The sequence below is a fragment of the Chrysemys picta genome, chromosome 8 (assembly GCF_011386835.1).
Source record: "Chrysemys picta bellii isolate R12L10 chromosome 8, ASM1138683v2, whole genome shotgun sequence".
Lineage (NCBI taxonomy): Eukaryota > Metazoa > Chordata > Testudines > Emydidae > Chrysemys > Chrysemys picta.
The window spans coordinates 32794886-32801287 of NC_088798.1; positions in this window are offsets into that span (position 1 = coordinate 32794886).

Below are 6402 nucleotides of genomic sequence, written 5' to 3' on the forward strand. Positions count from 1 at the left end.
ATTATTCTATTACTGGATTTCTGGTTGCTTCTTTAAAATAATGACTTACTGAACATAAAGTTTATTTACCCACTTTCGTCATTAACTTCTGATCTAGAGTAGGTCTCATACCAAGCACCAAAGTCAGTACATACTTAGAGTTCAATTCACTCCCAGTTATCCACCAGCAGGAACAAAAGCTACAGGTCCTTGGTGGTAGAAAGCCAGTCTGGCAATATATTGAAGCAGCACACAGCATTAGCAACTCTTGTGCCATAGAGAATTCCAGAACCAGCCAGTGCAGCAAAATGAGCAGTTCTGGCCAAAGACAGGGTGTGGCTAAGGTGGCTAAGAGATGAGCCAGTGTGGTTCACTTAAGATTTATCAGTACCTGTCTGATGGGTGCACAAAATTGAAGGAGAAAAGCGTTGTTACAACCAATATGAAATCTATAACACATTTACTTATTGTTAACATTAAATTAGACAATGAACTAGATTTAGTCCACTTTATAGCATGAGAAAGCCTACATAAGGAACATCATTAGTATTAACTTCTACGTTAGACGTGCCGGTAGCTGACAAAACAAGTGTAATTACTTTGCAGAAGTTTCAAGGTGATAAATTATAGAAAATACTATTAATAAAGTGTGTATTGATCAATCAGGGCTATATCATGCCCACCTCCACTATGAACAGAGGAGGAGATAAAAACTCTGCAGCTCCAGCTGAGAAGACACACTGCCTTTGCTGCAGAGTTTTCTCCTTTATTGACCCCAGAGAAGCTTCTCCATGGTGGTCTGTGAGGTGTGGGATCTGCTGTTCTAGATGGGGCAGGGCTGGGAGAGATGGTGACCCTTCAATGCCATTAGACCTCTGTCCCAAACTCCATGGGACTTTAGCAGGTAAGTTACTGCTGACTCACCTACAAGCTGTGGGACTCCCCTGAAGCAAAGTTCTGGGGCAGCAGCTAGTGGTAGAATCCTTGAGCTGAGGGTAGCTGGGAGCCAATGCCGATGCACCAGGCCTCCAAGCAGATAGCCCTGGCCTCTCCAGATCTCAAGCAATCCTCAGGTTGGGTGGCTGAATGGCCTGCTGCTTCCATTAGGCCCAAGGAACAAGCCTCACTTCAGTGGCTCCCAGCTAACATGTGAATGAATTTCCATAAGAAAAACTTGTGAGTTTCCTGTTAACTGGTTGGGAATAGTCCATGTAGATTTTGGCCCTGGAGAAAAAGCAGTAAAATCAAAAGTACTATGCAGTGTTTCCAACAACGTTTTTAACTCAATCAGAACAGAGACCCATGTGGGTAAATCAGTGCAACCCAATGTGTGGACACTCAAAATCAGTGTAAGAATACCTTATCTCAATCTACTATAAATCAAGCTGAATTGATACAAGATACTCATATCAATTTAAGAGTGATTTAATTACATCAATTTTTGCACTGATTTAGTCAATGTTATAATTTGTGTGTAGAGAAGGCCTGAGTATCAAGAGTGATTCAAAGTCTATTGAAGTCAATGGGTGTCTTCCAGCTGATTTCACTGAGCTGTTGATCAGGTTCTAGAAGCTAAAAGAATAAAATTATGCATACTGAGAATGACACCTGGAAATTGCCTAGCACAATGGGGATTATTGCATTAAAAATAAAGAAATAAATAAATGATACCAGTAAACTGCTGCTGTTTAACATATACTGTAGTTAGTTAGTTATTATTTCAGTTTTTATGACAATATTCTTGTGATAAATATTTCTACAAGTTCTGAAATCAGAAATAGGCTGGGAAAGTCTGCAAACTCTACACATTACCATGAATCCAAGACTTGTCAAAACAGAACCAGCAATAATAAAAAACAAAAATTCAGACAGCGTCACTCTCATTAAACACCTAATGATGCCACAGGCATAATAGTGGGAAAATACTCAGGAGAATCATGAGGATTTTTTTAAAAAACTGCCCCTGAGAACACTTGCCAAGCTGTTTGTACATTCTGCCGCAGGCGTTTTCTTGAAAACAATGGACACACGAGTGGAGGGAGTCAATGGCTATTAGATGTTGATGAGGGAGAGACCAAGCAGAAGCATTGATGCTAGAGATTAAGGGCTGTACTCTGCTTTTGGTTATGTCTCAACGTTCATAATATTTAAATGAATGTTACACAAGGCATCTTTCCTATCTAGGCTGTTGAATGGCCATAGTCTCTTTTCTGGTTTACTTTGTTACAAGACATATGCCAAGTCATGAAAGTGCTAGTGTATGAAAGGTGGGGAGAGAGGAAGGCAGCAGGTAAACTGATTCAGTGGAGTAATATATAATCGTTCCCAAAGTACATTAGGAGCTTAAATTAAAGGTGAGCTGAAATGCTTTTTAAAATAAATACACAAGGCTATTTAAGATCCTGAACCATTCTGTTCATGCTCTTCTGAGGTGCTGAGTGCCTCCAGAATGGTGCTGAGCAGTTAACTCCCAGGGGCTGTAAGGGGATTTCAGAATGCTGAGCATCTTGCAGGACTGGGCTTTAGCAGATTTTTTTAAACGTCAAATCTTTTTTTTTTCAGTTCTATGACTATTGTTTCCAGCTGAAGGGCTTGTTCTTGCAAGGTGCTGATCAGTCTCAATTGTCAGGGTAGCCTGAGCACCTTCTTGGATCAAGCTAATATCTATCTGTCAAAACCTGACCGAAAGGTCCTGTATTTCCAACAGATTTCAGCTGGGTGCTCTCAGTATTAATAAATACATAATAAAATACTGCACAGCTCTTTTCTTCAGTAACTCTCAAAGCTCTTTACAAAGGAGGTCACTTGACAGTGAAAACATAGGTCTACATTTGAGTCGTAGCAAGCAAAAAGCCTTTAGCTCATCTTTAAAAATGTACTTAGTTGTAATTCTTTCAGCTAGAAATGTGCTCTGGGAATTAGTCACAAATCTTAAACAGTTTATTAAAAAGTATTTCAGGTCAACTCTAATGAAATAAATAGATACAGGAAACTATATGGACTATCCTGCATGGGGCATAGTCCTTTCTGAAAGATCTTTTGTTCCCTCATTCTTCCTTGAGGTTAATGGGAACCTAGTGAGCTCAGTGTGTCTCAGGATCAGACCCGTTATTAGCACACTACTTGTCACTGCATCGTATTGGATATTGCAGCCTTGAAAAAATCTAAATCACTCATTGGCCCAAGGCAAGATTTCCAACATAGACACCTAATTTTCAGTCATCATGGTAAAGAAGAGGTGAGTAAGTGTTGTGCTTGGGCTGCTAAATTTTCATGACAGTTCTGCAAGGCTGGAATACTGGGAATTTTTGTCTACAAATATAGTCTGTTAATGACTTGCATCTCAAGCAGATGTTTTAATTTATTGTTTTTAAAGCATTTCACAAAAATTAACATTCATTAATTTTTTCATAGTGCAGCAGAAAGATCTTTGATGTTACTAGTCACATAACTGAACAATGTGAAAAATTGAAACATTTCTCATTTAGGCTTGAGTGAGAAGGGAATGAAAGAAAAACAAAGTTTGCAGTAGTAATGATTAACAGAAATGGGACTACTTGCTTAAATTCAAGGCAGTTTCTTAGGGCTCTCATCCGCCCTGAAACAAGTAACATGCATGGTCACATCCAAGTTCTTTTAAATATCTTAGGCCCTGATTCAGCAAGATTCTTAGCACCTGTCTAACTTCAAGCATGCGTTATCCCATGGACGTAGTTGTATAATCTTGAAGAAAAAAAAAAGGCAGTGTAGCAAAGAGAAGATTACTCACCTTGTGCAGTAACTGAGGTTCTTTGAGATGGTTGTCCCTGTGGGTGCTCCACTTTAGGTGTCTTGGCACCCCTGCGCTTCTAATTGGAGATTTGTAGTAGCAGTGCTCCGGTTAGCCACACACGTGTGGCAGCCATCTCGCACCACTCCGAGGGGTCACCCCGTGCATGCAACCAACCATCCCCCACTTCCTTCCATGCGCTACAAGATCAATGTGAAACTCTGAAGTAGAGGGGAGGATGGGGGATAGTGGAGCACCCACAGAGACAACCATCTTGAAGAACCTCAGTTACTGTATAAGGTGAGTAACTTTCTCTTCTTCGTCTTCTTCTTCTTCGAGGAGGTCCCTGTGGGTGCTCCACTTTAGGTGACTGTAGACTAGTGCTCCTCCGTGGAGGGGAGGGGCTTCGGTATTGATTTATGTACGGTGGAGAGCACCGAGAGTCCAAAATGAGCATCTGCAGCTGACTGCTGTTCTAGGGCATAGTGTTTAGTGAAAGTATGGGGTGATGCCCAGGTAGCTGCTTTAAAAATATCAGTGATGGGTACATCTTTGAGAAAGGCTATCGATGTGGACATAGCTCTAGTGGAGTGTATGCGGAGTCCGGAAGGAGCTTGCAGATTGTATTTTTGGTAACATAATTCAATACAGTTAGAGATCCATTTAGAAAGTCTCTGTTTTTAAATGGTTTGACCTTGTGACCATTCTGTTGTGGATATGAACAGTCTGGATGATTTTCTGAATGTTTTTGTTTTCTCTATATAGAACACAAGTGCTCTGCAGACGTCCAGCGTCTGAAGGGACGCCTCCCTGATGTCAGCGTGTGGCTTGGGGAAGAATACAGGTGAGTAAATGGGTTGGTTGAGATGGAAGGGGGAGGCGACCTTGGGTATGAATGTAGGATGTGGTTGTAGGACTACTTTGTCCTTGAGGAATGTGGTATAAGGTGGGTGTGACATTAGAGCACCCAACTCCCCCACCCTTCTCACTGATGTGATCGCTACTAGAAAGGCAACCTTCATGGATAAGTGCAGTAAAGAGAAACTCACTAGTGCTTCAAAGGGTTTGCCCATGAGGGCATGGAGAACAAGGTTGAGGTCCCACATAGGGGTCTGGTCCCTTACTGTGGGATAAGTGTTCTCTATACCCTTGAGGAAGTGCTTAGTCAGTGGATGGGTGAAGACAATGAGTCCATCCACCTTAGCGTGAAAGGTGGTGATGGCTGGCTGATAAGTGCATTCTGAGTGAACTAGTGGAAAGGACCAATTTTTTGAGTGTTAATATGTTATCGAGGATAGTGGGTAGTGAGGCTGATTGTGGAGTAATGTGCTTGTCCCGGCTCCAGATAGAGAATCATTTCCACTTGTGCACGTATGTTTTTCATGTGGACGGTTGTTAGCTGTTCATTAGAATGTCCTGTACTTCCTTGGAACAGCATGCTTCAAGCTCTGTCATCCATGGATTAGCCAAGCCTTGAGATGGAGTATTGGAATGTTGGGGTGATGGAGGCGTCCTGTGTCAGCAGATGGGACACAAGGGGAAGGGTTTGTGATGGTCTCACAGTCATTTGGTCCAGGTATGGGAACCATTTTTGTCTGGGCCATGTTGGTGCAATTAGGATGACTCTGGATTTGTCTTTTCTGATCTTGAAGGACACTGCTCAATAGGGAGATTGTGGGGAAGGCATACAGAAGCAGGGCTTCCCACTTGATAAGGAACGTGTCTTCCAGAGAGTTGTGCCCCAGTCCCGCTTGGGAGCAGTATTGCGGGCATTTAGCATTGTGGGTCATTGCAAAAAGGTCTATTGAGGGAAATCCCCATTGTTTGAATATTGTTTGCAGTATTCCTGGGTCCAGCTCCCACTTGTGCATTTGTGAAAAGTTCTTGCTTAGGTCATCTGCTGTGGCATTCTGGCTTCCAGGTAGGTAGGATGCCACGATGTCTATGTTGTTGGAGATGCACCATTGCCAGAGGTGAACTGCTTCTGTGCAGAGCAGGTAAGATCAGGCCCCTCCTTGGTAGTTTGTATAAAACATAGTCGCCAAGTTGTCTGTGAGAATCTGGACAGTTTTGTTGCGGATACGGGGGAGAAAGTGGTGGCAGGCGTTTCGGACTGCTCATAGCTCCAGTAGATTTATGTGGAGATTGGACTCCACTAGGGACCAGTGGCCCTGGATGGTGTTTTTGGACAAGTGCCGAAGTGCCCCACATCCCACCCGAGAGGCGTCCGTGGTAATAGTTATCAATGGGGGTTCCCATTGGAAGGGGACCTCAGAGCAAACGTTTGTTTGTTTTGTCCACCATGTGAGTGAGTCTTTCACTGTGCTGGGCATTGTAAGACATCTGTTGATCGAGTGTCTGTGAGAACTATAGACAGTGCATAGCCAGGTTTGTAGACATCTCATATGAAGCCCTGGCATGTTTCATGACAAACGTCATAGCTGACATGTGCCCTAGAAATTGCAGAAACATTCTGGCGGATGTTTTTGGGCTATGTCTTACTGCTGTAATTAGGTTTGTTAAGGTGAGAAAGCATTGTTGGGGTAGCCGTGCTGATACCGTGATACAGTCGAGATGTGCTCCTGTAAAATAATTTGTAACCCTAGGTTTGTAAACAGGGTTATAGTGGTGTGAGTGGCGTCGACCACCTCCTG